This window comes from Meles meles, chromosome 19 (assembly GCF_922984935.1).
Source record: "Meles meles chromosome 19, mMelMel3.1 paternal haplotype, whole genome shotgun sequence".
In the NCBI taxonomy this organism is placed as follows: Eukaryota; Metazoa; Chordata; class Mammalia; order Carnivora; family Mustelidae; genus Meles; species Meles meles.
The window spans coordinates 41,642,129-41,666,798 of NC_060084.1; the positions used below are offsets into that span (position 1 = coordinate 41,642,129).

Genomic DNA, 24,670 nt, shown 5'->3' on the forward strand with positions numbered 1-24,670 from the left:
TATAAGTGGCATTGTAGAAGAATTGTAGAATATTTGTCCTTTTGTGATTGACTTATTCATTACTTAGCAAAATGCTTCATGGTTCATACATTTGTAGCATGTGTCAGAATCCCCTTCCTTTTCAAAGCTGAATAATGTTCTGTGGATGGATAGACCACATTTTGTTTCTCCACTCACCCATCTGTGGACATCTGGGTTGCTTCCACCTTTTTGGCTATTAAGAGTAATGCTGCTATGAACATGGGTAAAGAAATCTACGTCCACTCTTGCCTCCCCCTCTCTAGTTCCTCCCTGAAGCTGTATCCCTAGTAATCCCTTTAAGCCCACAAGTATGGTAAAATCACCCCTTGCTTAAAACTTACTAGTTCCCCATTGCTCTCAGGCAAGATCTTACTATCCTCGTTTCTTGAACACACAGCCATTGAAGACACCTGCTGTTTCTTCTGTCCTAACCGTGCTTTCCTCTCTGCTTCTCCAAGTTGTTTTCTTCCTTCTTCCCTTTAGGACCTCATCTCCTGCCCTATTTTGTGGGCGAAGAATTCCCTGATAACCCTCCTACACTAGGTCAGGGGACTCTCTCTCCCTCCCTCTTTCACTTTCCCCTCCTACCGCTTGTCACAACTGGCACTGTCTCATCATGTGTATTCGTGACAATTTTATTGTGTTTCCACTAGAGAATAAACCTGTGAGGGTGAGAGCGTTCATTACCCGGTCCCTGTAGTGCCCGTCAGGACGCGGCATCCAGTAAGCGCTCAGTATTTTAGTATTCTGTTTCAATAATAAATACGTGAGGACGCAGCGAACCCCTCCCGCCCAGGGGCCAAGCCACAGAGGAGGATCGGGGTGGCCCTGCGGGATCCGGCTGCCTGTCCTCAACCCCCGCCCTAACGCGGTCCCACCGGGAGGTCGCCGGCGCCTGGGGTAGGAAGCTCAGGACCGCCCCCTCCCGGCTTGCGCCAGGCGGGTCGATTTCGAGCCCCTGGGTCGGCAGCCAGTCCGGCGTCCGCCTGGGGCGGGGGCGGGGCCGGCCTGGAGACGTCACTTCCGGTGTACACAGCCGGTCCGGGCGGTGCGCTGGGGGCCGGGGCGCGTCGCAGGTGAGGAGCGGGCGCGAGCTGGCGCTGCCTGGTGCGGGCAGGCGGGCGGGCTGGGTGGTAGCCGGTGGGCTGCGGTCGGGGCTGGCGACTGGACGAGCTCGCGGGGCGCCGCTCCGCTCGGGGCCGCGGGGCGCGGGGCCGTGGGCTCCCGCCCCTTGCCCGTCCGCTGTGGAGGACGCCGGGCTCTGGGGGCGCTGGCCGGGCGGACGGAAGCCCGGAGGGGCCTCCCGGCTCGTGCTGGGGACCGGGGGCGCCGGGGGACCCCGCAGACGCGGGACGGGCGAGGCGGGGGGTCGCTCCCTCGGGCTGCCGGGGCCGAGGAGGTAGTGCTGGCGCGGGCACTCGCTCCCGGAAGCCGGCGGAGCAGTCCGCGGAGGCACGGCGGCCTGTGGGCGGCCGGGGTCCGCCGGGACTGGCTGGAGACGCGGCCCTCACGCCGCCGGGCGACTGCCCGGCCGGCTGCGCGCACCTTCCCCGCCGTGCGGGGCAGCCGAGGAACACGATTTTCCGGCCCGGCGGAGCCTGCTGGCGCAGTCGGCCCGGGGTGGCTGTGCGGGGACCCGGCGGGGCCGAGGCTGGGGCCGGGGATGAAGGACCCACGCCTGTGGGGCGAGTGCAGGGTCAGGGGTGTGTCTTCCTGCTCCGCGCGGTGCGAGGAAAGAAGCATGCCTGCTTGGCACGATAAGAATTCTGTTTATACTCCTCGCAAAATTTGCTAGAACACTCAGGTTGGGGGACCCCAATTTGAAAGTAGCTTGTTCCCGCCCCTTCACACCCATTATAAAAGCTGTTCGTTCTCCTCACATTCGAGAGAACACAGAAAGTATCGTGACAATACTTTTTCAAATGACAGTCGTCCGCCCACATAACACTCAGGGACAGGCATTGCTAATATTTTGTTAATACCAATAAATAGTCTCTTTCACTTGTGTTATCACTTGTATAGATTTCATACTTACCATCGTAGACCATAATGTAACCAAACCCTACGGATGAACATGCAGATTGTTTCTAGTTCGTCACAGGATAATTCTGATTGTTTTAGCATAAATTTACAAATGAGGTCAAAGGTAACATTCATTTAAAAAATAAGTTATATTTGTTTCCTTTGCTGACATGTTTGGAAAATTCTCCATCCTGGTGTTATAAAAAGTTTCACTCATTTTTGCTCCTCATTTCATGGCCTTTTTTTTTTTTTTTAACTTTCAGCTTAAAAATTTCTACTTAAAATTTCGTCTCGGTGTAAGATACGAAACATTTTCCAAATGGTTAGTTGACCCAGTTTTATTGACTCAGCTCTGACTGCTGTTTTGTCATATTTTAGATCTAAAGTTCTCAGTATGTGTTTATAAGGGACTACTCACAAAATTGATACTTAGATTTTGTGTATGCTCTTTTTAAATTTCAAGTTCGCAGTATCTTTTATTTTTTCTTAGTTATTTTCCTTTACAAGTCTAGGAAATAGTTCATGTTTGAGGGTTTTTTTTTTCTTTTTATGTTTTAAAGTGAAAAGTTTCTTGTTTCATTTGCTTTCTTGCTGACAAGATAACAAACTCCATATGAAGAGTTCAGGTTTGTTGTGGCAACTTTTCAGTCTGGCATTTGAGATTCTAATCTTCCTCTATTTTTGCACTCGAATACGTAGGTTAGCATTGGAGACCAAGATAGAAAAGCTCTCAGATTCCCTTGGCAAGCCTAGATTTTTTCAATCTAAAATTATCTCTGGATTTTTGGAAGACAGCATGTTTTAAGCATCCTTAAAAAAATTTTTTTTTAAACAAGTTGCACATGATTCTGCTGAAATCTTACTAAATGTTTATTCTGTTTCAATCCTGGAGCCTAATACACCAGAAGCTTTATGTCAAGCGGGTCTTCCAAGTCTGTAGGAAAATAATTGTGTCTAAGAGCTAGTAGGCTGGGGCATCACGTGGGCTGGGTGTCTACTCTCTTTCTTTCCCTCTTGAGACGTTGTCCTTTGTGGAAAATGATAAGCTTCCTAGGTGGAGAGAGAATATTGGTTTGAAAAGGAATTACTCTACTTTGGAGTTACAGAAAAAGAAAAAAAAAAAAAAAGGATGCCTTCTTCTCTTAGTCAAGTTCACAGAGAGCCTGAACTTGTGAGGGGTTGTGCTTCAAATGTCTTTATCTCTACTAAAACTGCTCTTGGGGCCCAATTGATAGATGCAGTGGCTGCTGCTTACTCATTTCCCTTGACCTTGACCATAAATATTTGGCATGGTGAGCCAGATTTTCTTGTTGTCAGTCTTCTTTTGGTTGGCCTTCTTGAGTTGGGGCTATTGTGGTCATTTTCTTAACTTGGTGACTATGCTTTTTCACTTGAGTTTGTTGTTTCTCTTTCCACGTCTGCCTGTGAGCATTTTCCGAGGCCTAGCTTTGTGCCTCTACCTCTTTTTCCAAAAAACATGCTCCTTTCCACTCATCCAGTATGTGACTTCCAGGCAGAGAACCACTTCACCCCCTCACTCCCGTCTCCGTGCAGTGACCCCAACTCAGACTGTGCTGCATGTCATTTCTTTAACTCCAGCTGACCCTGGTCATGTTCTCAAGGCCGTATTCTGTCCAGCTTAGAGAGCCCTTCCTTGCTTGCCAAGGTGGCCTGTCCTTCATAACTCTAAGGACCTATCCCATCTCCTTTTCCTTCTTGATTTGGGCTGCATATGCATTTGCTTTCTGTGCCTGCAACTTGATTTAGACTTTGTATCTTTGCTATTAGGGACTTCAGACATAATCTGGTCCCACCCTGGATGAGAAAGATGAGACCCAGTGATTTTATTCATTAATTTAGTTAACTCACATTTATGGAGTATTTACAGTATGGGCTAGTTAGTGTAGTGGAAAATTAAAATACAGAGCTGAAAGACACAGTCTGAACAAGAAGGCCAAAAAAGCAATGGCCATAAAGTATCATAAGTGCCTAGAAATGGGGGACATGTAATGAGTTCCCCCAGGTTTCAGAGATCTTGTCTGTTCACTGCTCCAGGACCTGGAACACACTATTCTGGGAACAATCAAGTATTTGTTGAATGAATCAGTGATCATCTGAGAATGACACGGGAATAAAAGTGCTGTCTATAGAGAAGATACAAACCAAGAGAGATTTTTTAAGTGTAGTTTGGAGAATTTCGGGAAAACTTTAAGTTCAACCAAAATGACCCGGCTGTAACCCCAAGAAGGCATGATTGGAATGTGTTCGTAGCCAGAATGCTTAAACTTAATTTTGTATCCTCAGAAGAAAAGACTGCATTTCTAGGAGAGGGTTGGGATGGTGTCTGTGGAAATTGGGGTGACGGGTCCAAGAGAGGAATTGGGTGATATGTCTGTAGCACTGCCTGGGGGCCCTGGCCAGAGGAGCTGTGTGCAGTCCTCCAGTGAGCCTCTGCACCGCCAGACAGATGGGTACATCTCTGTTGATGCCTTTCTAGGCAGGAGAATCTTTTCCTTGCTTTGCTTCCACGCTCCCAGCCAAGGAGAGAACATGAATGGTTGCGAGCTCCATATCCAAACCGCTCAGATTAGATCCTCGTCTTGGGGTGCTGGCTAATCTCGTTGTTTGCCCCTCTATAGAATGGGGAGAATGGTAGTACCTTCCTCTTTGTTGCCTGGCACCTGCTAAGTGCTCAGTAAATATGAGCCCTCATCAGGGGCGACTGGGTGGCTCAGTGGGTTAAAGCCTCTGCTTTCAGCTTGGGTCATGATCCCAGCGTCCTGGGATCGAGCCCCGCGGGGAGCCTGCTTCCTCCTCTCTCTCTCTGCCTGCTTCTCTGCCTACTTGTGATCTCTGTCTGTCAAATAAATAAAATCTTTAAAAAAAAATTAGCCCTCACCAATATTTATAAACATTTATATTTATAAACATAGTAACTGGTCTTCTGGTTAGTATATAGCCGTCTTTGAGTTTAGGCAGCTTGACTCAGTTACCCTGTACCTGCTTGCTCCTGGGTACATTGACAAAGCTGAGAATCAGAGGGGAAGTCATGACAGATACATTCTGCCCAGACTGCTCATCCGGAGAATCCACCTATTACTAGGAATTTCCTGGAGAAGGACAGGCTTAAGCTGAGTACACTGGGAGAAGGTTAGTACAGCACCACAGTAAGGGGAGAGGCCATGACAGGTACAAAGGAGTAGGGGAGCAAGCAGGAGGTGTGTGAGCTGAAGGAGCTTTAGGGTAAAGGGTGGACAGGTATGAATATGGAAGTGGAGGAAAATGAGATTGGAGAGAAAGGCGGGGTCAGCTCTTGAAGAAATTATTGATGACAATATGTAACTTATTGGGCATAACAGTGTGTCAGGTGTGATGTTAATCCCTCCCACACACTGTGCTAGCCAGGTTTGGTGCCAAGTGCTTTGTGTATATTACCTTGTTCCGTCTTCACAACAACCTTGTGATGCAGGTGCTTACGTTACAGGAGAAGTGATGTGCCCAGTGTCAGCTGATAGGTCTCTCTGCCTGGTGACTCAGCCTGCACACTGTTGCAAGGTTAACACTTAATATCTTTTGTGCATTTTTTTAAATTTTATTTTTTCAAAGAGTTTATTTGTCAGAGAGAGCAGCAGGCAGAAGGAGAAGCAGGCTCCCTGCAGGGCAAGAATCCCAATATGGGACTCAATCCCAGAACCCTGGGATCTGACCTGAGCCAAAGGCAGATGCTTAACTGACTGAGCCACTCAGACGTCCCTCTTTTGTATATTTAAAAGGCTTTATGACTCCTATTTCCTGATGAACTCCAAGCCCACCAATATCCTCTGACTTTATGGAACCGTCTTGGATTAAAATGTGAAAATATGTGTAGCTTAGAATTGAATAAACACAGTCCAGGAGCAGATATGCATCAAGCTCAGAGAAATGTTGTGAAACAGGTAAGATGCAGAACAATGTGTATATGGTCCCATTTGTGTAAAAAAACAAGAGAGAGAGAGAAATAAACATGAAATAGGTTTCTAAGTGTAGAAAAAAAATTCTGGAATGATAGGAAAGAAACAGTGGGTGCCTTTGGGATGAGGCCCCAGAAATCTAGGCTGTTAGGCTGACCTAGCTTTGTCTTGCATACCCTTTTGTACAGGACGATTTTCTTTTCACTGTATATGTGTATTATATTTTCTTTTTTTTTAAAAGATTTTATTTTATTTATTTGACAGAGAAATCACAAGTAGGCAGAGAAGCAGGCAGAGAGGGAGAAGCAGGCTCCCCACCAAGCAGAGAGCCCGATGCGGGGCTCGATCCCAAGACCCTGAGATCATGACCCGAGCCAAAGGCAGAGGCTTAACCCACTGAGCCACCCAGGCGCTCCTATATTTTCAATTCAAAGTTAATAAAAACAAAATTTTAAGTGTTAGCCATGTATGTAGTAGTCATTTAGAGAGGGGGTAGCACAGGCACTAAGAACAAGGACTTTATCCAGACTGCTTGGGTTTGGTTTCTGTCTCTGCCACTTATTGGTCGTTCATCTTTAAGTCACCCAACTTACCTCCTTTTACCTCTCTGAAAATGGGGGCGGTAACACGAGCTCCCTCCTGGAGTTATAGCGGGATGTTAATGACTTAATATTTGTGAAGTTCTTAGACCAATTCCCGACCGGCGTTATTATGGCCAGGTGCTGGGCACCACAGTGCGCGCGAAGAGGGCAGCCTGTCGCCCTGCACTGACAGTTCTGTGGGAGAGGGAGGCATACGAAGCTAGTGATGAGCAGAGGCAGTGGGGGCTGCAGGGGCTCGGGACAGACTCCGTGGGGACTGAAGGGGCCCAGGATGGTTTCATCCAAACACTGAATCTTAAATGTGGGTAACTTCTACAAAAAGTGAAAAGGGAGAAAAGGGCACCCAGGGACTGTTCCAAGGGTGATGTGTGCCCCAGACAGATGGAGAAATGAGACAGGAAAGAGCCTGAGGGGAGCCCGAAATTGGGATCTAGCTTGTGATGACAGGTCATCGTTATATGGCAGTTTTCCTTAACCTGTATAAAATAATGATGTGATTTATAATGACATCTTAGGCTTAATGAGATGTGGTAGCTGGACTTTGATCTTTGAAATGGCCAGGAGATGTCCCTGTGTAATTTACTTAATGAGTCCCTTAATGCAGCACCTGTGGGTCACTTCCAGGTGGTGCTTGCAGACCGTGCTGCCCATGAGTATCTCTGATCTCTGCCTCTACATTTACTGAGTCTGTTGCTAGGATCCATTCCTAGATGGTATCACCTTTTTTTTTTTTTTTTAACTGTTTTGCCTCTGTTTCTTGTGTCTGGGTCACTGTCCAATCTGTGCTTTTTCAAATTGGCAATTGCAAAGAGTCTTAATGGGATAGTTGTTTTTTTTTTTAAAGATTTGTTGTTGTTGTTGTTGTTTATTTGGGGGGGGCGGGAAGCAGGCTCCCCACTGAGCAGAGAGCTCTATGTGGGGCTTGATCCCAGGACTCTGAAATTATGACCTGATCTGAAGGCAGAGGCTTAACCCACTGAGCCACCCAGGCACCCCTTAATGGGATAGCTTTCGAGTGCAGAATTCGAGCTAGAGATTACCTGGGAAAAAATCTAATTTTCTTATTAGGAATAATTTTGGGATTAGGTGCCAGTGAGGTGGCATTTATGACTGGGAACGTGGGACTACCTGAGTCTTCCCTCACCCCACCCCCAGTTCCCAGAGGTGGATGCGTTTGCCTGGGAACAGAGGCAGAGGGAAGCTGGCTCGGCTCCCAGACCTGAGTGCTGCAGGCTGTGGTAACCTAGGCAGGGGAGGCGAGGGGAGAGTAACCTCTCCTCAGTTCCCAACAACCTATCCCACGCCTGGGTCTCAAGGTCGCAGAGAATGCCACCACAATAGCTTTGAGCCTTGTCCTTGGCGGTCTTCCTTCAGCTTGGGGCTGACACAGGAGGGAGTGGCCGGCAGGGAAATGGGAGGAGCCATGACCTCCTTCCCCTCACACAGGACAACCCTCCTTTTACTTTGTTGCCAGGACCTTGAGAGTTGGGGCCAGAACAGCAGTAAGGTAAGTAATATTTTTTAAAAACTTGGTAGCTGTGTGGTATTTTGAGGAGGAAGAGTTTGGTTTTTCCCCCCACTAATGGTGGGCTGGCATGAAGTATTTCATTAGAAGAGAAAATGCTTTTCTCTGACTAGTGTCCAGCTTCTTTCAGAGCAGATAGCTCCAGTTTCTGAGTGAGACTCAAGGTGTGCCAAATGCTATGGTTTATGGGCTTAAGCCTCACCACTGTACTGAGGAAACTGAGGCACAGAGTTCAGAGAAACAGAGGCATAGAGTTAATAAGTGCCATTCTCGTAACTGATAATTACTGAGAATTGGGATTCGTATCTAGGTCAGTCTGACTCCCAAACCCGTACCCATGACTACTGCACTTTGTCAGTGCCTGTTTCCAGGAAATGTCTTGATACTGTGTAGCACCTTTTCTTTTTTTTCTTCTTCAAGATTTTATTTATTTATTTATTTGCCAGAGAGACAGTGTGTGCACCTGAGCACCAGCAGGGCAAGCAGCAGGCAGGGGAAGAGGGAGAAGCAGGCTCCCCGTGGAGCAGGGAGCCTGATGTGGGGCTTGAGCCCAGGATCCTGAGATCACGACTGAGCCAAAGGCAGATGCTTACCTGACTGAGCCACCCAGGCGCCCCACTTACTGTGTAGCATCTGACCTACATGGCAAAAGCAGGAGCTTTTTCTCCCATGAGGTTGTAAGCTCCCGGAGAGCAGGAATTGTGTCTATTTCATTCACCCCTGTACCCCCAGTGCGTGGAGCAGTGTCGTGTACATAGTAGGACCTCAGTAGATGCCTGAGTATGTGAAGGCTCATGGTGTGGAGAATCGGCAGAGCCTCAATGTCAGATGATGGTAAGCCGCTGCAGGCCTGCTCTGTAGGGCTATCCTCCCTGCCTGGGGAATGGGGGGGCGGGGTGCTGGGGAGGAGGCTTCTTGAATGTCCTCACTGCTCCATACCTGACCTGCTGGGACGTTTATGAGGAAGATCGGGCTCCCTTGCCTTGACTCTAACTTGCTGTTCTTTCTGAGAGATGGGAAGCCTTGCTGGGTGTGCAGAATTGGAGTCAGTGTTCCCAGCCTAGTGGCAGGAGCTGCTAATTATCCATTGATCAGATTTTTCAAGGGTGCCTTAAATTTTCAGAAATGGTCCCAAATCTCAAGTGCATGCATCTAAGGTTTATATCATTCCTCTCCATAGTAGGAGAAATAATTTATACATTACAGTTTGATTTACCCATTTGTATATAATCTTCTTGATAAATACTTGTTTTTCCCCATTCGAGATGAATTTTGGACAGGTGCCATAGTGCAAATTGTTAAAAATGAGTAGCACAATTAAGTTTTCTTAAATAACTTTCTGTTGGATACATTAGTTTTCATTAGTTCAACTTGCTTTTATGTTTGGAAACTTTTTTGGGTAATGAAGGCTAAAACTAGGCTCAAACAGAGCTGAGTGGATCAGTGCCTTTTCATGCTGTAACATACTAACAAAAATAAACTCGTGGTTTTTAATAGATGTAGATTTTTTGGAATGTTTTAACAATTTGGGTTTGAAAAAATTACATCAATGCTTGTGGCTTTTAAAAAATGATTTTTCTCAGTCGACTATACTTCAGTTAAAAAAAAAAAAAAGAATTTACTTCAAGTTATTCTCCTTAATTTATACCCGAATTTCTATCAGCATCACAATTTGTTGCTGTGAGTGTGTTCATCGTGCTTGGCTGTATTGGATGGGAAAACTTCTAATGGTCCAACACCATTTTAGTTCATCAGAAACCTGGTTTTACCTGAGCAGACTTTTTCAGAAGCTTTAGAACCGAATTCATTTATCCTTTGGTGATATGTGATAGTCATTTGTAGATAAACCTTTCTTTGGCAAGACTATGTCAACTGCCCCCCGCCTCCCGTTAGCTTCTTCTGAAGATTTTTATTTAATAAAGTGTTTTGGCTCAGAGTGTTCCTCTAATAAAATTTCTTTGAAAAGTTGTAATATTTGTTTTGTTGTAAAGGCAGTCGGTTTTGGATTACTCTTTTGATTTTATAAGAAATCTGAACACAAGTCTTAGAATACAGCAGGTTGATTTATCACCAGAAAATTCAACAAATAGCTAGATCTGCGCTCAGCAGGACCGGCAATGGATTCTTTTCCTCCCACTAAATGTTCACCACTTTTCTTGGCATGAAACTGAATATATCGTGATTACCATCCATTTCACTTACTTTTCTACTTATTTATATGCTATTTAAAAAATAAACTAGACTTTGATCTTCCTCTTTCTCTCCTCACCCCCAAAATACCCTTAATTTAAACAAAATTACCCTTCATCTGTATGACTGTTAACACACTTGGCCATTTTTTTTCCCCCAACTTGTGCTATTTCGGGGTTGCCTGGATGGCTCAGTTGGTTAAGTGTCTGCCTTCAGCTGAGGTGTATCTCTCTCTATCTCTCTCCTTTGTTTTTTTACACAAATGGGCCCATATACACATTGTTCTGCATCTTACCTGTTTCACAACATTTCTCTGAGCTTGATGCATATTTGCCCCCTGAACTGTGTTTATTCAATTCTAAGCTACACATATTTTCACATTTTAACCCAAGACGGTTCCATAAAGCCAGAGGATTTTGGTGGGTTTGGAGTTCACCAGGAAATAGGAGTCATAAAGGTTTTTAAATGTACAAAAGAGGGACGCCTGAGTGGCTCAGTCAGTTAAGCATCTGCCTTTTACTTAGGTCAGAACCCAGGGTCCTGGGATCGAGTCCCATATCGAGTCCCACATCGGGCTCCTTCCTCAGCGGGGAGCCTGCTTCTCCTTCTCCTGCTGCTCTGCCTACTTGTGCCTCTCCCTCTCTCTCTCTCTAACAAATAAATAAATAAAATCTTAAAAAAAAAACACCAAAAAACCTGTTCTATTTTGAGACTAAATTTCAACTCTGTTGACTTTATGGTTAGAAAATTTTTTTCTTTTACTTAAATTAAATTATCACTTGTTTGTAGCTGACTGAATAAAAAAGCTTTTCAGTCAGGGTGCCTGGGTGACTCAATCATTGATCATCTGCCTTCAGCTCGGGTCCTGAGGTCCTGGGATTGAGCCCCACATTGGGCTCCTTGTTGAGCAAGCAGCCTGCTTCTCCCTCTGCCTGTTGCTCCCCCTGCTTGTGCTCTCTCTCTGTCTCTCTCTCTGACAAATAAATAAGTAAAAACTTAAAAAAAAAAAAAGGTTTTCGGATCCACTATTATCTTCCTTTGTTATTATAGAGGAATGTCCTATTCTGTGGTGATAAATGTTACAGAGCAAGTGTCAGGACAAGAGGTGGTCAGATGTCACCGTGTGGGGGCAGTTTGTTCCCGCATTAGACCAGAAGCTCCTGGAGGGCCCTCCCTCTGCATCCTGGGTGCCCTGAGCATTCCAGAGCATTCAGGGACCACTCTCAGGGTTGACTGTGTTGCTGGAGGATGCGTATAGAAACATCTTCATTTGAACTATGGTAGATTCGAACGTTGATCAGAATTTTTATTTAGTAGGTTTTTTTTTTTTTTTTTTTTTTTTTGGTCAACTGATCAGTTATTCAGTAAGTTTTTGTTTTGCATTAACAGCAGTTTTAGTAGTCATTTCTTGAACAGAAAAAAAGATAATAATCTTGGCCTCCTTAAAGCTTTTTCATTGACATTTTTTACTCTGATAGAACTTTAATGTTTCTGGAGTTTTTGCACGATTCTTTAAATTAACATGCTTGGTATTAATTTCTTGGGAACTGTTTCTGTCTAATGGGCTGGTGTTCAGTTTTGCACATATTTTTCTTTGGGGGCAGTCTCTGGGTGTGGAAGTCATCTGGGCCTGGTGGACCCAGAAGTGTCACTTCCTTTCCTCTGGCTTTGGCTCTCCATGCGCCGTTCCATTTTGATGTTTTAATGATACCGTCCTTACTCGGTGATTTGTGCTCAGGAAGCAAGGCAGTGATTACTTTTGTTTCTGCTTTGTGAACTTCCTCCCCCACTTCCTATTTTTACCAACCAACTACAGGAAGTGAGGCAGCTCCTGACTGGCTGCTAAGCACTGATTTTAGGTGGCAGAGGACAAGGGCCGGAGCCATTTAAAACATTTTCCTCCTTAGTCTTTTCACTGCCTCCTTCCTGTAGGAATCATAAGAACATGGTTTTGTGATTGGGTTGAGATGATGACATGTCCTCCTCACCCTTGGTGGAGTGGGATGCTGCTCAGTTGCAGGGCAGCGCTTTGGTGAAGTAGTAGGTGAGAGCTTTTCTCTATTGTAACAGTAGGAGTGGGACATCGTAGCCTTGTGGCCCAGCTGCTGTTGTGGGTGAACAGTTTGGCAGTAGCAAAAGGTGAAGGGACCTGTTCTAAGTCAGGCTGGAAAGGTGGGTTCTGGTCCTCCAAGGTGGGAGCCCTGGCTCTAGGGGCCCTCTCTGCGCTCTGAGATCTTTGAAGAGGGCCTTAGCCTTCGTGGTACTCTCCTTCCTCTGAACTCATGGCATTTGTTTTCTAAACCACTATTTAGCATTTACCCTTTTCTTTTCCCATGATAACTCTTATCATACTGTGGACTTGCAGGAGCTTCGCTTAGGGAGAAGTTTTTATCATCTTCTCGGAAAGAAGTAACCTTTTATACATTAGGTAACTTGAACATAGAAGGTGCTTGAAGCATTTGTTTAGCAGAGTTTCTCTAGTGGCACTATTAATATCTTGGGGTGGATAATTCTTTGGCTTTGGATGAACGAGGGAGCTGTCCTGTGCATGGTAGCATAGTTAACAGCTTTTCTGGCCTCTACCCACTAGCACTCCCCTATTCCCCCAGTTGTGACAACCAAAAAGTGTTTCCAGACACTGCCAGATGTCCCCTGAGCTGGGTGTGTGTGAAGGATCCTCTCCTCTACTTGTTGCGAACCACTGTGTTAAAGGATTGATGGCTGACTTCTAATTTTGTAAATTGGAATAAAAAAGAATGTTTGGTTCATTGGGTTTGGAGCCATTTGTTCGTTTCTATTCCAATATCTAACATTCTCATACATTTTTGGTTTGCCAGTTAGATTTTGCTGTTGTCTATCAGCCAGCTGTGAAGTATATCTCCCCTTCTGTGTGCTTCCACTGAAAGAACTGGGGCCTGAGCATCTGACAGCTTGGCTTCTGGTCCCCATAGAAAGCATTTTCTCTCAGTCTTGATCTTGCTTGTTCCAGAAGGCTATTTCCTGGGAAGCTGAACACTGTGTATATAAAGGAGAAAATGAAAGGCATCTAGAGTGTAACAGTAACAGTAGCTCACATTCTCGGAGCAGTTGCCATAGACAGGGTGAACAGAATCGGCAGGATTGAATGGATGGGATGGAAAGGGATGGACCTGAAGGACCTGAGGAGATGACTCATGAGTCTGGTCCTGACCGGGAGACATCTTGACCAAAGAGTTGAATTTGGGTGTCATCAGCAATAGGTATGGGTATGATCTCCTAAACAGAGATCACTTTACTTTCCATCACTCCAGCGCAACTTCCAGTCAATTCCAAGAAGACTATAGCTTTCAGCCATCTCCTCTAAGAGTGATAAACAGAACGCCAAGGTCTAGGTATTTGACAGAGATGGAATAGTGTGGTGGAGAGCGCAGCCTCAGATTACCAGGCCCCAAACCCAGTTCTGTTGCTGACTTCCATCTCGGCCAGTGGCAAAAACTTGAAAAACTCACTTAACCTCTCTAGATGCTTTACCTACCTCACAGGGTCATTATGAGAATTAAATTAGATAATACATGAAGGGCACAGCACAGAGCCTGGCCCCGAATACCCATTTGGTTAATGTTAGCTGTTTTTATTTTAGGGTTCTAGCAAGGATTAAGTGAGCTTAGGTCTCTGAAGCTCAATTTAATGCTTGACAGGTTGTCTGTCGGCCAGTCTGTCGGAGCAGTCTGTTTTGTTGAGGAGTACTCTCGCGAACATGGCAAATCGTCAGTCACTTTATTTATTATTTATTTTTGTTTATTTGGCAGAGGCTTATTTCTAGCACTTAACTGCCGCTTCTGTGGACGGCAACACTGACTCTATGAGTGCTGTAAAAACAACAACAACAACAACAAAAAGCATTAAATAAATACTGCGAATGCGCCAATCATTCAACAAATACCTGTTGAATGTTTATAGTGTGCTTAATAAGCCCTTGACCATCTTGAATGAGCTTGGCGATCACGAGGGCTGGAGGTGATGGGGAAACACGGAAACTGGTGGCGTGATACAGTACGTTGCAGTACAGCCACGACTCTGCAAAGACGGGGCTAAAGACAGGGTATTCTGGTAGCACACAGAGGGGCTCCTAGCTCACTTTTTGCCAAGGTGGTGTCTCAAAGGAGATGATTTCTAGGTCAGACATCCAGGAGGATCAAGTGAAAATAAACCTGGAGAACTTGCCAGGCAAAGGGAACTGAGCATGTAGACAGTGAGTGGGAAGACGGCAGCAGCAAGAACTGGGCAGTAGTGGGCAGAGGGGTGGGGGAAGACAGTTGAGAAGGGTAGTGGAGAGCCGTAACACATGTGAAGTAGGAGAGCAGGTGATTACATTGGCTCTAGAACAGTCACACAGAAACCAGAAGGGAGCAGTCCAGGAGTTTGGAATATCACTCAGGAGGCTCGTCTTGTAATTCCAGCAAGAGGAAAAGAAGATCTAAACTTTAGATTGGGGGCGCCTGGGTGGCTCAGTGGGTTAAAGCCTCTGCCTTCGGCTCAGGTCATCCAGCCTCACATCGGGCTCTCTGCTCAGCAGGGAGCCTGCTTCCTTCTCTCTCTCTCTCTCTGCCTGCCTCCCTGCCTACTTGTGATCTCTGTCTGTCAAATAAATTAAAAAAAAAAATAAACTTTATATTGGCAGTGAAGGTAGAGACAAGGGAAAAGACTGGAGAGCTATTAAGGAGGCAGGAGGGGTATGATTAAATGACTAAGTGGCTGTAAAGAGAGTGAGGAATAGAGGTGACTGCCAGGTTTCTGGTTTACAGGCAGATGGTAGATCAAGTAGGTAGATGGTAATGCTGTCCACCAAGACAGGAAAGGAACAGTGAGAGCCTGGACAGCATTGGTAATGGGCACTTGACTCGGGGCCTGTCCAGTTGGCTGTTGTATATTTGGGATGTGGAGCACAGGAGAAAAATCTGGGCTAGAGAGATGGACTTGGGGATCCTCCCGGGGAGACCATGTTGATCATAGAAACAGACAAGGCACAACATGGAGCTCTGGGGAACCACGGTGCTTCAGGTCAAAGGAGGAGGGGCTCCCAGTGGCAACTGAGAACGGCCAGAGGGGTGGGAGGAGAGCTAGGACAACAAGCATCTTCCCATACAAAATTGTCTCACTCTTTTTAGTGTGATAACATATTCTTATAAAGGGAGCCAAAAAAGTAGAGTCCTAGGACTAAGAGAACAAAGAACTAAATCTTTCAGGCATTTTCTCTTGCCTGAATAGATATTTTAAATTCATGAATGTTGAGAATAAAATTCTTCAAAGCATTTTTCTGGAGTGCATTTCTAAATATGGCTCGTGTCATTCTGAACTGACAAAAAACATGGAAATGGTTGGGCTTTGAACTTCACAGACAATAACTTCACTAATCTCTCTAAAGAATTTCCTGTGGCGTCTCCGTATTATCAAGGGTAGATTTAGATTTACATCGTTACGGACTGGAGGGAAGAAAAAATTTTCTGTTTTTTTCCTCTGAAGAGGGAATTGTTTATGGAGTGGTTCATCTTTTATTTTTTTTTAACAGCTTTATTGAAACATAACTCACATGCCATACAATTCATCTATCTAAAGTATGTGATTCAGTGCCTTTTAGGATATTCAGAATTCTGCAGCCACCACTACAATCAATTTGAGGACATCTTTATCACTCCAGAAGGAAACCCTGTATACATTAGCAGTCATTCCCATTCTTCTCATCCACCCCAGCTCCAGGCAGACATTCACCTACTTTCTATTTCAATGGGTTTGCCTGTCCTGGACATTTCTTATTAATGGAATCATATGTAGTATGTGGCCTTTTGTGTCTGGCTTCTTTCCCCGGCATAGTGTCTCCAAGGCTCATACATGTTGTAGCATGGATCAGTGCTTCTCTCCTTTTTTATGCCTGAATAATATTCCATTGCATGGCTCTCCTACATCTAGTTTATTCATTCATCAGTTGATAGACTATTTGGGTTGTTTCCACTTTTTTTTTAAGCAGTTATGAATAATAAACTTCATACACAGGTTTTTGTGTGGACATGTTTTTCATTTCTCTTGAAATACCACACCTCTTGGGCTGCCTGGGTTGCTCAGTGGGTTAAGCCTCTGCCTTTGGCTCAGGTCACAATCCCAGGGTCCTGGGATCGAGCCTGGCATCAGGTGCTCTGCTCAGCGAGGAGCCTGCTTCCCCCTCTCTCTCTCTGCCTGCTTCTCTGCCTACTTGTGATCTCTCTCTTTCTGTCAAATAAGATATTAAAAAAAAATAACCATACCTTGGTGTGGAAATGCTTGGTTATCTGGTACTTCTATGTTTAACCTTTTGAAGTTCTGCCAGACTGTATTCCCGCAGGCAGTTTCTCCACATCCTCCCCATTTGGTGTTGTGTCTCTTTTTTTTTTTAAGATTTTATTTATTTATTTGACAGATAGAGATCACAAGTAGGGAGAGAGGCAGGCAGAGAGACAGAGAGAGGAGGAAGCAGGCTCCCTGCCAAGCAGAGAGCCCGATGCGGGACTCGATCCCAGGACCCTGAGATCATGACCTGAGCTGAAGGCAGCAGCTTAAACCACTGAGCCACCCAGGCGCCCCTTGTGTCTCTTTTTTAATGAAGCCATCCCAGTGGCTAGTGGTATCTTATGGTTCTCACTTGCATTTCCCTGACAGCTAGCGATACCACGCATCTTTTCGTGTGCTTATCAGCCATTTATCTATCATTTTTGAAAGGTTCATCTACACTTGATCATTAATTTTGGCAAGGTCAATTAAGTTGCAAAACCCCAAACTGAAAGAACAGATGAACATATTTGACTAGAGAAATGAGGTGTGTGTGTGTATTCGTGCACACATGTTCATGCACATAGCAAAAGAGGTTATAAACAGATGGAAAAGATGAAGGACAGGTTCCCCCAGAGAAGCAGCCAGAACTCTCCCCGCACCTGTACTCTTCACTCTCCACCTGAGCTTGAGAAACAGGGTGCTTAATGATCCTGTTACCTGGCTGTGACTTTGGAAGTAGAGACCATGATCTCTGCCTTCTTAAGACCACCAATACCGCCACCACGTTGAACCATGTATCGGAATGTCTGTCCTTTTTAGGTTTAAAAATACATTGCTTTATGGTTGTACCACATTTTGTTTATCCATTCACCATTGATGGACATCTGTCTTATTTCCACCTTCTGGGTGTTATGCATAATGCTACAATGAACACTGCTATACAGATACCTGTTCAAGTTTTTGCTTTCAGTTCTTTGTGTATATATTGAGAAGTGAAATTGTTAGATCATATGGTAATTATATATCTAAATTAAAAAAAAATTTTTTTTAATATTTTATTTATTTAACAGAGAGAAGTCACAACTAGGCAGAGAGGCAGGCAGAGAGAGAGGAGGAAACAGGCTCCCTGCAGAGCAGGGAGCCGGATGCGGGGCTCGATCCCAGGACCCTGGAATTATGACCTGAGCCGAAGGCAGAGGCTTTAACCCACTGAGCCACCCAGGCGCCCCTGTATCTAAATTTTTGAAGGACTGTCCTATTTTCCACAGTGGCAGTGCCATTTTATATGCTCACCAGTGATGCTCAGGGTTCCAGTTTTTCCACATTCTTGCCAACATTTTATTTTCTGTGTTTTTGTTTTTGTTTTTAATATCCATCCTATGAATGTGTTGTAGTGTCTCTTTGTGGTTTTGACCTGCAGTTCTCTGATGATTAGTGATGCTGAGCATCTTTTCATGTGTTTATCAGTTTCTTTGGACAAATGTCTATGAAGCCCTTCACCTATTTAAAAATTAGATTTGTTTGTTTGTTTGTTTTTGAGTTGTATGTAGTTCTTTCTATATTCTGGATATTAATCCCTTTCCAAAGGTACGATTTACATATATCTTCTCCGATTCTGTGTGTTGCCTTTTCACTCTATTGGTAGTGTCCTTTGATCTGCAAAAGTTATAATTTTGAGGAAGTCCAGTTTGCCTGTTTTTTTTTCTTTTGTTGCCTGTGCTTTGGTGGTTGGTTTGTCTGTTTAAAGATTTATTTATTTATTTATTTATTTGTCAGAAAGAGAGCACCAAGCAGGGGCAGCTGCAGGCAGAGGGAAAAGTAGGCTCCCCGCTGAGCAAGGAGTCTGATGTAGGACTCGATTCCAGAACCCCTGGGATCATGACCTGAGTCAAAGGCAGTTGCTTAACCGACTGAGCCACCCAGGCGTTCCCTGTGCTTTGGTGTTTTATCCAGGACATTATTGCCAAGTCCAAACTCATTAATTTTTTTTAAAGGTTTTATTTATTTGAGAGAGAGTACCGTGTGGGGGAGGGACAGAGGGAGAAAATATCCAAGCAGTCACCCACAGAGCAGAGCCCAGTACAGGGCTCAATCCCATGACCTCTGAGATCCCTGAGATCAGACTGAGCGGAAAACAAGAGTCGGATGCTTAACCAGTGGAGCCACCCAGGCGCCCCCAAACTCATTAATTTTTATGTATTTAATGATTTTTGCTCCAGGGGAGGTTTTTTGTTTCGTTTGTATGCTTAAATTGTCCCATTGTCAGTCATTAATACAGCTTATTCTTCAGGTTGACTGAGTCCTTTTGACACAAGGCAGATTAGAGGGATTCCTTGCTTTCTTACCTTATAAAAATTCCTGGCTCATCTTTTTTGTTTCTGACCCCAGATCTAGAATCAGCCATTTCTATAAGGAGCTCTGATATTTTGGTGGAAATAGTATTAGGGACATTCATTACAACTGGGGTTTGACTCTTTCTAGGTCTTTTCCGTAAAGTAAAGATGTACAAAGAAATTAAAAGGTAAATCATGATTTCAGACTGATATTTCAAATGTAGATGAAGATTTGAAGGATTTTTCTTTCTTTGATTTTGTATTTGTGTCTGTTCTCCTTTGTTGACAATAACACCAGAGAGTTATAGTAAAAAAAAAAACACTTGAAACTTCAAGTAGGGGCGCCTGGGTAGCACAGTCGTTAAGCGTCTGCCTTTGGCTCATGTGTGGTCCCTGGGCCCTGGGATCTGTCCCTGCATGGGGCTCCCTGCTCAGTGGGGAGCCTGCTTCTCCCTCTCCCACTCCCCCCGCCCTGCTTGTGTTCCCTCTCTCACTGTGTCTCTGTCAAATAAATAAATAAAATCTTTAAAAAAACTTCAAGTAATCCTTCTCTGTGTGGTTATGCCACCAATTTGATAGTTTAGGTTCATTTGTCTGCTTTTTATTTTTAGGGATTGCTTTCTTTTTTACTTACTTTTGTCTTTTAATTGTATAAAATATTTACCTGGTTCTAAAGATAAAACTATATAGCAAGGCAGATTGAAAGAATCATGGCTTTCTTCCTTGCCTTTGTTCTTCTCTATACCATATAGGTAACATTTTTATTGGTTTTTGATTTATTCTTCCATTGCTTGCTTCAAAATATATAAGCAAATGTGTACCCCCTATTCCACTATCATTTTATTTTTTCCCTTCTTTTTTACCTTAGCAATCAGAATTCTTATTTTTAAGAATTCTTTCTTGATTCCTGCTTCCTTTATGTTTGCTTGCTTTTGTTTTAAGGATGCATTATCTTATATCTCTCTAAGGATACCAGTTGGAATTTCTTTTCAGGGACCTAAAATATATGTTTCTTCTGGAGTCTGATCTGCTTTTCATCTTAGGTGTCCTATATTGTCTTTTGGTTTTTTAGGGTTTTTTTCCCTACTATCTGGTGATCCTTATCAGTGAAGAAGTGGTTTGATGATATAGGTAATTGAGAAAAGGTTCTTGTTTTTCCAACAGCCTTTTGTCTTGGTAAGAGTTGGTTGAGTGAATGACCAGGAGTGAGAAGTGTGGAGGAGATCAGGTTGATGAACCTATTTCCCACTCCTGATTTCTGTACCTGCTGACTCAGAGCTGGGCATTGATCCAGCTCCTCCAGGAAAAAGGGCTCTGCCTCTCTGCCTGCCTTTGGCTCTGCATGTTCTGGGAAGTGTCTGGCTCTGCTGTGGTCTGTCGTATCATATAATTCCCTCTGCTTTCTCTTCCAGAAAGTAGGCAGCGTTTAAAAAGACTGTCCCTCGGCCCTTCTCATTACTGTTATGTTGTGATTCCCTTGTGAATGTCTTTACTGTTAGGTCTTCAGGATTTAGGGCCAGTGGGAAGGTAAGTACATGTGCCTATTTCTTTAGCCTGTCATCCTGAAATGAAGCTACTTTGTGCCGTCCTGTTGCAGACAATAGGACTGCTCTTCATTCCCATTTTCTCTGTTGGCTTAATGCCTGAAATGGATTTAAAATTGTTCTCTGTGTTCACAAATCATAGCTATCACATCATTGAAATATGTGATGCCTCCTACCCTAGGATACATAGTTTTCTACTCAGTTCAGGGATTGGGTGACTTTACAGGACCTTTGTCTATACTCTTTTCCAGATAAGCAGGGCTAACAAGGCTTGTTTACTTTCACTTATTGTGCGGGAATGATAATAACAAGATCATCAAATACTCAGTGCTCAGTATATGCCAGATATTATCCTACGTGCTTTATGTGTATAAACTCATTGAACTCAATAACAGTAGTTACTGTTATTATCCCCATTTTACAGACGATGAAACTGAGGCACAGAGAGGTTAAAGAACTTGCCCAAGGTCACATAGCTGGTAAGTGGCAGAGCCAGGATCCCACCCAGTTAGTCGGCCCCCAGGGTCACTCTCTTGTCCGCAGTACTCTCTATAAAGGGAAGCTTTTCAGATTTTCTTAGGCTGACCAGACCACTTTTTATATCTTGTCAGTTATGGGTGGAAGAAAACCCTTTTATACTTAATCTTTATCTAGTTTCAAGCGTGTTCTTTGTTATTGTGTGAAATTGGATTGCTGATGATTTGGGTTGCAGAAAGGAATGTTTTAAATGACATAATCAGGTCTGACTTCAGTTTTAATCTATTAAGAATTTTAGCGAACTACTGTGGTGTTGGGAAAATGTGACTTATCTCCTAAATTGTCCTTTTTAGCTCTGCGTTTGTGACTCTTCAGGCAGCATTAAAACTTATGAATAAAGTACTTAAATCTTACAAGTCTTGGCTACAGCTAACTTCTGGGGTCCTCACAATGTATATGGATTCCACAGTGTATATGAATAATGGATCCATACATGATGAATATTTTCCGAGTGAAAATTCTTTTTAAGAAAATACAGAAGTGGGGGTGCCTGGGTGGCTCAGTGGGTTAAAGCCTCTGCATTCAGCTCAGGTCATGATTCCAGGGTCCTGGGATCGAGCCCCGTATCGGGCTCTCTGCTCAGCAGGGAGCCTGCTTCCTCCCTCTCTCTTTCTGCCTGCCTCTCTGCCTACTGTGATCTCTGTCTGTCAAATAAATAAATAAAATCTTTAAAAAAAAAAGAAAATACAGAAATGTCCTTAAATGGATTGAACATATTTTAGCCCTTCAGGCCGATAAATGTGGGGGGAAAGCATTAGGAAAACATTAAGCATTGGGAAGAATCTGTGTAAAAAAAATAACAAAAGGGATAGGGATAAGTCCAGGTGCTTCTGTGCCTGTTTGTGTGCATTTAAAGAAATTTTTTTTAAAGATTTTATTTTACTTGAGAGAGAGAACGAGCATGAGAGGAGAAAGGTCAGCAGGAGAAGCAGAGCCCCTGCCGAGCAGGGAGCCCGAAGTGGGACTCGATCCCGGGACTCCAGGATCATGACCTGAGCCAAAGGCAGTCGCTTAACCAACTGATCCACCCAGGCGCCCCATTAAAAACTTTTTATTATGGAAATGTTCAGTCATACACAACATAGAGCAAATGATACGATGAATCTCATGTACCTATCACCCAGCTTTCGACAATTTTGTCAGGGGTGATGATCACTGCCATGAAGACAGCTCCTTAAAATAGATGTCACCACCTTTTCTGCTTAGTATTTCTTGGCAGAATCCCATTTGAAAATGATAGAACTTGAATGGTATTTCAATTCCATGATATTTCCTTAACTTCAACATGGTCTAGTTTTATTACAGCAAAGATCAGCACAGGAGCAAACAGATCTGTTAAGAATAAGTAAAAACCAGTTTTCATCTTCTTAAGGGGCTCGCATGTTCTCTCTGCCTGTGGAAGAACCCCTCTAGACTATGGGACTTAAGTGGTCTCATTAGAAGCACTTACCTTATATACAGGTTTTTGCTGAAGCATGGGGAGAATGGAGGGCAGGTGGTTCTTCACTGCAGCTCCAATTCCAAAACTTCATGGAGTGGAAGCTTTAGTGTTTTGGATATGTGTTTGACTAGGAGTGTTTTCTCCTCTGTTTCTCGAAAGAATCTCTGGCCTTTCCCGCCACACAACCTACTACTCCCCGCAGTGCATACATACTGACAGCAAAGAACCGTGGCCTGGAGCAGCCCACGTTCAGAATCTCCTGGCTTGTGGAAAGCAACTGCGCAGACTCTGCATTACATGTTAACAGCTTCTCCCATGTGGGATCAGAATTGCCATCACTGCCGGGCTCTTGTCCTTACCTTGGTACCGTGTGACTAAGTCTGGCCAGAGGGCCATGAGGGGAAGTGATGTGTGTCCCTTCTAGTGGGAAGCAGTCAAGAGTAGGTATGGGTTTCTTGTTTTGTGCTGAGGTGACTGGGAAACACAAGTTCCAGTCATGTCACAAGTTGAAGATGGGCTGCCAGACCCCCACTGAGCTTCATGGGAACGAGAGTGATGTCTGTTAGGTTGGGCCGCTTGTTTCATGGGACCATCCCCATCATCTGTAAATTGCTGGGCTTAGATTAGGGGGTCCTTGTAGGCCTTTTTGGCAGTGACATTTCTAGATTCTGGTTAGCAGCTTTCTCATGAAGTAGGAACAGGAGACTAAGGCTGGCATTAAAGGTGGCCCTGGGAGACTTGTTCTTTATTATGTACCTTTTGCTGTTAAATGAGAAGTTACATAAGGAAAATGGCAATGAAAGATGAAATATTTTTTAAGATAATACCTCTGTTGAGATACAGTTCATATGTTTTAGTATTTTCAGAGTTGCGCAGCCATCCCAGGCTAACTTCAGAACTCTGTCCTCAGCCCAAAAAGAAACCCTGTAGCCGTTAGCAGTGATCTGCTTTCTGTCTCAGGATTTGCCTGTTCCGGACATTCCATATCAGTGGGGTCATATATGTGCCTTCTTGGATCTGGCTTCTTCACTTACACAGTGTTTTCAAGGTTCATCATTTTAGTTTGTAGCAGTACTTCGTTCCTTTACATGTATGTGATACAAACACATACACCACATCTGTTCACCAATGGGTAGACATTGGCATTGTTTGTGTGTTTTGGCTACTAAGAACAATGTTCCTATGAACATTTATGTACAGGTTTTTATGTGGACGTGTATTTTTCATTTCTGTTGAGTATGTACATAGGAATGGAATTGCTGGGTCATGTGGTAACACTACATTTAACATTTTGAGGAACTGCCAAACTGTTTTTCAAAAGTGTTATCCCAGGGGCGCCTGGGTGGCTCAGTGGGTTAAAGCTTCTGCCTTCGGCTCAGGTCATGATCCCAGGGTCCTGGGATCGAGCCCGATATCAGGCTCTCTGCTCAGCGGGGAACCTGTTTCCCTCTCTCTCTCTGCCTGCCTCTCTGCCTACTTGCGATCTCTGTCTCTCAAATAAATAAATAAATTTTTTAAAAAAAGTGTTATCCCATTTTACAGTCTTCTAGCAAGTTATGAGGGTCCCAGTTTCTCCACATCCTTGCTAATACTTGTTATCGTCTTTTTGTTTGAAGTGATTTTTTTTTTAAAGATTATTTATTTATTTGACAGAAAGGGAGACACAGTGAGAGGGAACACAAGCAGGTGGAGTGGGAGAGGGAGAAGCAGGCTTCCCACTGAGCAGGGAGCCCGATGCGGGGCTAGAACCCAGGACCTTGGGATCACGACCTGAGCTGAAGGCAGACGCTTAACCACTGAGTCACCCAGGTGTCCCTGAAGTGATTATTTTAGATAAAGCAGCTATAATGCAACCAAATTTCATCAAATTTGAGAAGCTTTTAGCCATTATTTCTTCAAATATTCTTTCTGTACTCTTTAAAAATTTTTATGTTATTTAAATTGAATTAATTAACATGTAATAATGTATTATTAGTTTCAGAGGTAGAGTTCAGTGATTGTGCTTTTTCTCCCCTGGGAGTCCTGTTATATGCCTGACAGCACCCCCACAGGTCTCTGAGGCTCTTTTCTTTTTTCTTCATTCTTTCTTTGTGCTCCTTAAACTGAGTAAACTCGATTTCTCTTCAAGTTTGCTGACTCCTGCTGAGCTCTGCTGTTGAACCACTTAGTGTATTTTTTAATTTCAGTTATATTTTTCAACTCCAGAATTTCTATTTGGTTCTA

General features: G+C 44.1%; 1 protein-coding gene across 3 annotated transcripts in view; it reads left to right on the forward strand.

The window, feature by feature from the left end:
- The first annotated feature begins 1,055 nt into the window (after positions 1-1,055).
- GARRE1 (granule associated Rac and RHOG effector 1) overlaps positions 1,056-24,670 on the forward strand; it is an 81,169-nt gene continuing 57,554 nt past the window's right edge. The window contains exon 1 of one of the 3 annotated variants that reach the window (XM_045987019.1): positions 1,056-1,097. The gene's annotated coding sequence lies outside the window, so the exon portion shown is untranslated. Of the gene's footprint in view, positions 1,098-8,080; positions 8,103-20,890; positions 20,949-24,670 lie in introns of those variants that run through there. The other 2 variants (XM_045987020.1, XM_045987017.1) reach the window with 2 other exon arrangements.